Raw genomic sequence first — 10,705 nt, 5'->3', positions numbered from 1 at the left:
CATATTTTTTAAGCTTTGCTGAGATACTCAAATATAATTCTCTATAAGATATATTTAGTGCTTGAGCAGCAATATTTCTGACCAACTGCAGACAGACTCTTGGTCTTGATGCTTCTGGCATCACCTCCATCATCACCACTCAGCTTCTGTTGAGGAAAACACTGATACAATAAATATGGTTCATTGTTAATATGACAGGATTAGTACTGAGTCATTTTCACTCTACTGTTTTAGCCAATAATACTAACACTGTCTTCATTTAAATTTTTTTGATGTTGAACTATTACCTGAATATCATAATGATCAGGGTGAGCAGTGGCTTATGTTACATGTGTTAAATACATACACAAAAGGCACTCTACTTAGTAATTATTATTGTTTTTGTTGTTGTTGTTGTTCTCAATACATCCTGACCATAGTTTACCCTCTCTCCATTTTCCCCTGCACCTTCCCTCTTCCCCAGATCCACTCCTCTGTTTCCCTTCAGAAAAGATCAGGCCTCCCAGGAATATCCAGCAAACACAGCATAAAAAGATAAAATATGACTAGACACAACTCTCATATCAAGGCTAGGGAAGGCAACCTAGTAGGAAGAAAACAATCCCAACAACAGACAAAAGAGTCAGAGACACCCCTACTCCCACCATTAGGAGTTTCACAAAAAACACCATGCTAACCACCATAACATATATGCAGAAGACCTGGCACTGACCCTTGCAGGCACTGTGATTGTCACTTCAATCTCTGTGAGCTCCTATAAGACCTACTTAGTTAAAGTCTGTGGGCCAAAGACACTCTATCTATAAACAAAGCTTTTAAAAAATGGGCTTAACCACTGTAGGTCACCAAAGAGCTAGTACTGAATTTTGAATATAGGTCAACAAAAGAACCATCTCCAAAGTATTCTTTCTCTGTGTGAATTATTTTAATTTTTTATTTCTTTTGAGGGATTGGCAGTTGCTAAATAATAGCACCAGATAGTAACTATGCAAAACACAGAATTTAGTTCCAAAACATGACTATCTATCAGCTCCCCAAACACATACATAAACACATATGTTTACAGATGTATATGTATGTACTGTACAAATCATTCTCACTTATATAAATGTAAAGGAGTTCAAAGCAGCAAATCCTGAATCATCTTAAATGAATTTTATCCCTGGAATTCTATTAACTATTAGAAACTAGGGTTGGGAATATGGCTTTATGGGGTTCAAGTCAGTGCACTACAAAAAAAAAATGAGTAATTTTAAAAAATTTTAAACTGGATCCTTAGGGAAAAAAAATCTATTGCTGTAAGGAATGGTGATACACAACTTTAATCCCAGCACTCAGAGGCAGAGGCAGGAGGATGTATATAAATTGGAAGCCAACTTGATCTACATAGTGAGTTCCAATTATCAGGCTGGGAGAATAACTCCAGAGTAGAGGTCTTCCTCAATAGGTTTGGGACCTGGGTTTGATCATCACACAGCAAAACAAAAGGTTAATTTAGAAGCAAACTAAATTTATTGTGAAATGTCTTAGTTATTGTTTCTATTGCTGTGAAGAGACACCATGACCAAGGCAACTCTTATGAAGGAAAACACTTCATTAGATGGCTCACTTACAGTTTCAGAGGTTTAGTCCATTATCATCATGGTGGAACATGGTGGTATGCAGGTAGACATGGTGCTGGAGAAAGAGCTGAAAGTGGAGAAAGAGCTACATCTTGATCCCACAGGCAACAGGAAGTGAACTATCTTACTGGGTGCAGCTTGAGCATAGGAGACCTCAAAGCCCACCACCACATTGACACACTTCCTCCAGCAAGGCCACACCTACTCCAACAAGACCACACCTCCCATTATTTCCACACCCTTTGGTGGCCATTTTCTTTCGAACCACCACAGAAACTTCAGCTGCTGTTTGCTCACAGCTGCCCAGCACTACAGTCTGCTTCCTGTGGACAAACTGTGCTAATCATGTTGTAACTCACCAGGAGTCAGATAATACCTGAGCTGCCTCATAGGGCTACTCATAGAAATCCAGCATGTCTCACAGAGATGATTTGGCAACATCAACTTTTTACTGCAATTTCTGGATCTTTACCCTGGTCGCCATGTTCATCACTTGGGAGAAGGAGTTGTCAGACTTTGAGTCCACCTTAGCTAATGGGTTCTTGAAGTCTGATGTTAATTAACTGCTTTGTAAATACCTTAGCCAGTCTCTTTGCTGCAGGGATTCTCTGGATCTTTAACATTTTAATGAGCACTGGGACTCTGTTGGGGAAGACAAAGAAAGGAACTTGCAGCCTCTTACAAATGTATTCACCCCCAGGTTTTATTTTTTACTGAGCATAGCACAATTAGTCGGGAGTTTTTCCTATGCCAGGCACAAGAGAGAACTCCTAGGCATTTTCAACACAGCCTTGGCATTCAAAAGCTTTCAAAGCAACTATTCCATGAGGCTCTCTTGAGGCAAGCACCAGCTTTGACTTTCTGGAGATGGAATAAGCATGAGCAGCAGCCATTAAAGTTTGTGGAAACTGATGAGACATTTGCCTGACTTCCTTGATGTGTATGTTCAGTCCAACTGGCATTTCCAATAGTGAGCTGGATGGGTTTTAATTGTTGTTGTTTGAATTATGTACGCCCTCATCAGTGATCCGCCTTAGTTCTCTCTTTCTATAGGATGTCATTTAAACCTTATTAATTAAGTTAAGCATCCTAACTCCTGAACTTGATAAAATAAAATAAATGCAGTTGAAGGGACCAGCTCCCCTTTCGGCAGTCATAACGGCCAAACATGTGCTTGTCTGACCTTGTCCTAGACACCAGAAAGTCAAATGTCTGCCTCATGACAAGGAACCAATCAGAAGTTAGCTGGTAGCTATGCTTTATGACCCTGGGTGTACTTTATGGACAAGCACGACAAGTGCACAGTAATGATGCACAGAGCATAGCAACCACCCTGGGAGGGCCTATGGGCCATAACAACCAGTTGGCCAATCAACACAGGGCAAGCCCTCCAAGCCTGGAGGCACACCAATCGTGAGCCTCTGCGTACCCCTAACACTTCCCCTTACGCTGCCCTATAAGATCTAGGTCCTGTGGCTCCTCAGAGTCTTTTTGGAGCCATCCAGCATGGCGGATGGGTGAAAGACCCCAGCTAACATGGGGTTAGCTCGTTAAACTATATAATAAAGCCTCATACAGTTTGCATCAAGCTCTCGAATTTGCCTGGTGATTGGGGTGACCGTGGTTGTGGCCTGGGACCCCGGATACCTGAGTTTTCCAGGGGTCTAACACAGTGAGAACCCTCTGGATAGGCCATAACCCTCACATTTTGCAGCTGAGAACTGTAAGGGATAAAGGATACACACTTTGTGCAAAGCCACACTGCAGATTATCCTCAGAATGACATGTACATACAAAACTCAAAGCCCCAAAGAACATATGAGTCACAATGATGAGTGATAGCCATTCAACATTCGCAAACTGGTAACATTTTAATTCATATTTTTTAATTCATAATTTTTTCTTCCTGTCTTAGCAACTGTTCTGTGGCTATAAAGAGACACCATGGCCAAGGAAACATGTAGAAGAATGCATTTAATTGGGAACTTGCTTGCAGTTTCAGAGGGTGAGTCCATGACTATCACTACATTCCATTCCCTGCCTTCCACAGGCTTGTTCATATTACGGGGGGTGGGGGGGGAGGGGGCAGGGAGGAAGGAAGGAAGAGGTGGAAATGACTGTTTCTAGGTATGGTGGAGGAGAAATTTTATTATAGATGAAAGGGATTGCATAGGTAGAGGCAGGGACATCTGGGAGATTCCAGAGTGGACATGACCATACTCAGCTGGGCCATGTGGCCATGTGGGGAGGTGGTGTGGGGGAAAGGATAGGGGAAGAGAAGAGAACCAGGTGCAGCAGCCAAGAGGTCAAAGGTACAAAAGCAGCAGGTAATTAAAATGTCTGAGTTACATAAGGAAGAGCCTCCTGGGGAAGAGCAACCTTGGCTGGAGTTTAGGGTAGAGGCTGGGATATGCCAGCCATACACTGAACAGGTAGGGACTGAAAGCTGCTGAGAGAACTTGGGGGGTGGCCAGGTTGCTTTGATATGTTAAGTAGGCACCTCAGCCTTTGTCCTGGAACTTATCTATTATAAAGCAAAATGCATTTAGTCCAACTTCAAAAGTCCCCACAGTCTTCCAGTGTTTCAAAATGCAAAATCCAAATCTCCTCAGAGACCCAAGACAGTCTTAATTGTGACCTTCTATACAACAAAAGAGCAAATCACGTACTTCTAGCATACAAAGGCAGTGAATATTCGTTACCATTCCAAAAGAGAAGAATGGAGTAGTAGTGAGGAAGTAATAGAACAGAGCAGGGCAGACTCTAAATCCTTCAGTTCCATGCCTCATGTCAAAGGACTCAGAAGGCACTGCCCTTACAGCTTTGCTGACTGCAACACACTTCTCTCTCTTGGTCTGGTTCCACTCCCTGTATGCAGCGCTCCCTGGAGAACACGCCTCTGCCTGGGGTCTCCAAACAACCTTTTACGGCTCCACAAATGGCCTCCCTGGACCTGCATGCAAAGACTCCCCTGCCACACACCCAGCCTTAGAAGGTTTCCTTATCTAAAGAGGAAGATTCCTGAACTCCTTTCTCACTGTATCCATGAATCTCAAGTCTGGTCTATGCTGCCAAATTCTCCTGCCTGCTAGGTCTGGAGCATGACTCCCTCTTTGAATTACATTTGCACAGACTTCATTTGTTGTTGTTTTTCTCTTTCCAGTTGCAGGATTAGCTGGGTGGGCTCTTGTCTTCAGGGCACCACTTCCTTTTATTCCATTTAGCGACTAGGTTCTCTTCCCCTCCACCCACACCCCAGCACAAGCCTTGACTCCAATGTCAAATTTCCTGGTGCTCTTTTTCTCCTCAAATTGTACATTTTGTATATTTTTTTGTCTTACTTGCTCTTTCATTGTAGACCCTTGGAAGAGTGATCACTAATAATGAATGGCACAACGTAGTCAACATTAGGGAGTCCTGAAATTTCTACCAAAGAAATCAGTCCCAAACTCAGCCTCAGGCAGATTCTTAGGACAGGGAAAAAAAAAAAAAAAAAACCAGCCATACTTTTTACCAAAATAACACAAGAATTGTCTCTAGACTAGTTGCTAAGCTGTTCCCTTCTGGAAACTCTCTAGTCCACAGTGGTCTCAACACTACTGTCTTCCAAGTTCCTACTAGACTGGCCCAGTAAGCCCACTTATGTCATACTTTCCTAGTGTTTAAAGTTGGACCCCAAAAACTCAAGTATCTGGGGTCCCAGGCCACGTTCGAGGTCACCCCAATCACCAGGCGGATTCGAGAGCTTGCTGCAAACTGCACGAGGCTTTATTGTAATTTAACGAGCTAACCCCATGTTAGCTCGGGTCTTTCACCCACCCACCATGGCGGATGGCCAGAAAAGACGGTTTGAAGCCGCTGCGCACAGATCTTTATAGGGCAGCATAAGGGGCGTGTCTAGGGGTACACAGAGGCTCACGATTGGTGTGCCTCCAGGCTTGGAGGGCTTGCCCTGTGTTGATTGGTCAACTGGTTGTTATGGCCCATAGGCCCTCCCAGGGTGGTTGCTATGCTCTCTATGTCATTGCTGTGCACTTGTCCGTAAAGCACACCCAGGGTCGTAAAGCATAGCACCACCAGCCAACTTCTGATTGGTTCCTTGTCACGAGGCAGGCATCTGACCTCTAAGTGACCAAGGCAAGTTTATGGCAAGCATGTGTTTGGCTGTTATGGCTGCCGAAAGGGGAGCAGGTCCCTTTGAAAGACCTCAGAAGAGGTACTTTTGTAGAAGGAGACCCGCACCCAGGAATCAGCGAAACCACGAACTCTGGATGCAAGAGCAAGAGGGTTTATTGATGGCGCCGGGCACCCGGGGACCTAGCTTTTTGTTAGGCTAAGCCCCGAGCCCCGGAAGGGGAGTCCTTTTATAAGGGAAAAAGGCACCGTAATAGTCAGGCGAAATGGCCTTTATCTTTTGCTGGTCCAGATGGCTGACCTTGGGACGAAGGCTCCCCATTGGGGGGGCGTGGGGGCGGGGGAAGTGGAGGCCGGCGGGGGCAGGGACAGCGGGATGAAGGGGAAGCAGGGCGGCTCCGCCCTTGGCCTTGGAGGTGGCTCCCTGCTCGCAGCTCGCAGCTCCCGGACAAGCATCGCCCGCGCTGCACTCTCCAGCCCCTGGCCGCATCCTAGCCCTGCCCTGCTCTGCTCAGTCCCCGCCGTGCTGCCCTCGGTCAACTGCTCTTCCCAGCCCATCCTGGCTGCTCCAGAGAGAACACCCAGCATCGGCATAGGCGGGGGGAGACAGAGAGGCAGCGGGCCTTTCACCTTCACTAGTCTTCCACGTTCCTCCCCAAACCAGCATAGTCAGGCCTGTCATAGCAATAAACCACTCTCTGGTACCAGCTTCTATATGTTACTTTTCTATTGCTGTGGAGAGACATCATGTCCAAAATTCCAGCATGGACGGGGAGGGGGAGTGTTCAGAGACAGGTGGATTTCTGTGAGTTTGAGGCCAGTCTCAACATAATGAGTTCCAGGACAGCCAGAGCTACATAGTAAGATTCTGTCTATAAATAAATAAGTACTCCTAATTGGGGCTTACTTATAGTTTCAGAGGATGAGTCTATGAACATCCTCGCAGGGAGCATGACAGCAGGCAGGTAAGCATAGCACTTGAATAGTGGCTAAGAGCTTATATCTCATCCACAAGCACAAGGCAGAGAAAAAGAACACTAACTGGGGATAGCTTGGGCTTTTAAAATGCCAAGGTCCTCCAGAAGGCCACACTTCCTCCAATAAAGCTCTACTTCCTAATTCTTCCCAAACAGTTCCAGGAACTGCAGACCAAGTGTTCATATACATGAGACTATGGGGACCATTTTCAATCAAACCACTATACTTCCTGAGCATCCCCATGTACTTGGCAATTTGATAAGCATGATACTATCCAACCAAATGTCTTTGGCTTGAAAAGTCTCACACTTAACATTAAGTAGAACATTGATTTTCAGTGTTAAATTGCTGATATTTATATATTTAACATATTTTTTCAGGCATTACTTCCATTAAGCAGAAACTGCCTGAATGTAAGTTTTGAAACACAGGTTTCTGTTTTCCTCATCCATGTACTGACGGGTTCATTTATTTACTGTGCACCCAAGACCAATGAATCAGGTTTATATTTTAAATGTCAGCTGTGTGCCTGCTGTGGTGTATACAGTTAGGTTTGTAAAAGAAGTAATCCCATTCCCAAGAATCTCACAGTTGAAGAGCGGTCACAAAGTAGTAAAAATTAGCATATGTGTACAAGAACTGGGCCTCAGGGAAAAAGTACCTCAAATATAACACTTCTAACAGGCTGTTCTTTGAATTGAAACCACAGCCATCTCAGAACCAAGGTCTCTCTAACCTTCATCCAAATCCTGTCTTCTACCTTTGTTTTCTTATTTTAGTTACTGTCCCATTACCTGGAACAGACACCATGACCAAGGTAATTTATAGAATAGAGCCTTTCATTGGGGATTTGCTTACAGTTTCAGAGAGTTAGTCCATACTCACCATGGTAGGTGGTATGGCAGCAGGCAGTCAGGCATGGTGTTGGAGAACTGGTTGAGAGTTCACATCAACCCACAAGTTGAAGGCAGGGAGAACAAGACTGGGGGTGTCTCACACTTTTGAAACCTCAATGCTTACCCCCCAGTAACACATCCTGTCGACCTCCTGTAATAAGACCACACCTGTCAATCCTTCCCACTGGAGAACAAGCATTCAATCATAAGAGCTATGCTGACTCTTCAAACTATGACACCCCATGAAACACAGGAAAAGACTTTTAAAAAATGTTTTAACTTATTTTGTGAGTGTCATGTGTGTGTAGAGGTCATAGGGTAAGTTGCTAGAGTCAGTGCTCCCCTTCTAATATGCTGGTCCTTGGGACTGAACTCAGGTTGTCAGGCTTGGGGGCATGCACCTTTTCCTGATGAGCCATCTTGCCAGTTCAAGGAAGAGACAAGTTCCTTTATAGAACTGAAGACTGGATTTCCTCAAAGATTAGGGAAAAGATAACAACCCACAGAGAGCCTAGACAAATTTGACCTAAGATACTCTATCCTGAGGTATTGCTTATCTCCCCCAAAGTACTTTAATCCACTTCTACAATTGTCTGAAGCCTCACTGTCCCCCACCTCATGAAAGGGTCAGGGAGCTTCTAAACCCTGCTGGATGTTAGTAGACAGAGGCTCCCATGAACCAGATAAATTTCTCTTGTCATTTCTCCTGTCTATCTACCCATCATGACTTTATCTCTCCAGCTGAAAAAACTGAACCTCCAGAAGTGAGAGTGAAGGTCCACTGGCCCCTACAGAGGGAGCTAGGGGAATTCAGAAGAGTCCCTGTGTCAACCATAGGAAATGGAAGACTGAGCACTGGGGTACACTTTACAGAGAGATGGAATAATAACAAAGGTAAAAAGGTCTGAGAAGAATTAAGGTGATGCTAAACCAAAGTAGCACCTGAGGTGTGACAAGCATATCCATAGTGCTACACAGAAAAGGTTGTGGGTCAGAGGCAGGAAGTCAATAGCAAAAGTGCTGACAGTTTCATAGAGGGAGAAAGTCTAGAGTACCATGTAACCTTTGTCCTAGGCCTGGGAAGTTCAGCTCAGTGTTCCTGCAATTTTGAGGAAAGTCATTTTTGTGAGGGCCATCTTGTGCATTGGTGGGTGTCTAAGAGAATTACTGGATTCCACCCACAAGATGGTAGTAGCTAGAAACTTCCAAGTCTCTTCTAAAAGGAAAACAAGAACACACTCAAAGATCATTCAAGCATTTTCATGTTCAGGATGGGACAAAAGTATCACTGGAGGAATGTTTGGAACTAACTAATATGAAGGTATAAGTGAGCAAGACCCTTTGGTCCCAACAGTGAGACATGGTGTCTGATAGGTTATGCTAATGAAAAGCTGGAGTCACTGGGAAACAATGGGAAGTTCCACTGGTAAAAGTCTCATTAGAAGTGTGTGTTGGTAAGGATTCAAATTCCCTTCAAGATTCCTTGACATGAAGCAGGAAAAAACAAGAGTATTAGCTTTCCACAGATACGACTGTATTTAGTCAGAGAGAAATCAACCTAAAGGGGAAGAGTTGGGTACAATTCCCACTGTCAAGGTTTCAGTCTGGGCTCCACATGGCCTCACTCAGCCTGTGGTGCAGTAGCAATCATGGCAGAAACATGTAAGTAGAGGAAATGGATCACATCATCAGATAGCAAAGAGAGAAATAGAAGGGTCCAGGGACCTAACATCTTCTATTTCTTCCCTCTAGGCCTATCTATTACAGGTTTGACTAATTTGCAGGAGCCAAAAACTGACAACTACACCTATATTAATGTGTTGGAGACTCAAACTGTAACACACAAATAACAACTAGAAGTTTCTTTCACCACTCCACAGGCTGTCACTGAAGACCATGTCTTGAGCCTCCTAGGGAAATGTTTTGGAACGGAGCAATGGAGTAAGAGACTAGCGATGGGGACCCAGATAGAGAAAAATAACAGATAAAAACCACAAGACTTCCAAGTCAGAGGTTACAGAGAGCAAGAGAAACAGCTATCCATGGAGTGTCTGGGATAAATGTGGCCAATAATCTAGGAGGGAAGGAGGACATGGGGAAGAGCGAACTGAGAAGTGGATTGAAAGCAAGAAGAAGCCAGCACATCCCAGCACCAAAGACACTTAAACTGCCTTGGGAATCAGATGTCTTTCTGTATGAGCTCTTAGCAGTACTGTTCTGTTTGTCTTTCTGCCTGGTGTGCAAATCTGTTCTATCAGCTTCAATGTTCTTGGCAATCTGATGATTATTCTTCCACATGCAAGTGACAAGCCCCAGCATCATTTCACTCAATCCCCCTTTTTCTCTTGATAGCTGATATAAATACAGATATTTGTATAGCAATATCGTTTCCCAGAGTTCTAATGTCAGCTCATTCTCGTACATTGCCAAGGCCACTATCCATTCCCTGTGTCCCTTTTGCCAATTTCTCCCTTATATCCAATTTAAGTTATTGATTATATAGGCATCTTTCTAAGGTACCATTTTAATCATTCCATTCCCCTGCTCAGCAGCCATCTCTCATGAGTCTCTCATGAGCTCAGGCCCAAATCTGACCATCTTATCCAAAGGCTTCTCCTCTAACGCCTCACCCACAGATTCCCACAGTGAATCTGTGATCCAGACTCTGCTCTCATTGTCTTTACCTGTGCTGCTCCTCCTGCTTGCAGGAGCACTATCCCATCACCTGCCTGCCTTTATTGTCACTTCCTTCAGAATAGTCCCCTTCTTTCCAGGGCCTCAGATGCCTGAGCTTATTTTCATCTCTACCTCACTGTACTTTATTATCTATATGATAATTGATCTTCCCAGGAGGCTGTGGATTTGTGAGGGAACTGCAGGATTGCATCAGTAAAGACCTGCGTGTGGTCAATGCTTAGTAAATGCAATCTGAGAATGAAGTAAAAATCCAACAAAGAAGCAATTTCAGTATCATCCTGCTGCCCTGACTTTTTACTATTATGGGTAAATGGACACCATGAGACACAAGTGCTCGTTAGAAATTATCCACTCTAATTAAAGAAAGAGAGGGACAGG

This window comes from Cricetulus griseus, chromosome 3 (assembly GCF_003668045.3).
Source record: "Cricetulus griseus strain 17A/GY chromosome 3, alternate assembly CriGri-PICRH-1.0, whole genome shotgun sequence".
NCBI classification, from domain to species: domain Eukaryota; kingdom Metazoa; phylum Chordata; class Mammalia; order Rodentia; family Cricetidae; genus Cricetulus; species Cricetulus griseus.
The sequence above is the reverse complement of the archived record's forward strand: the minus strand, read 5'-3'. Positions refer to the sequence as shown.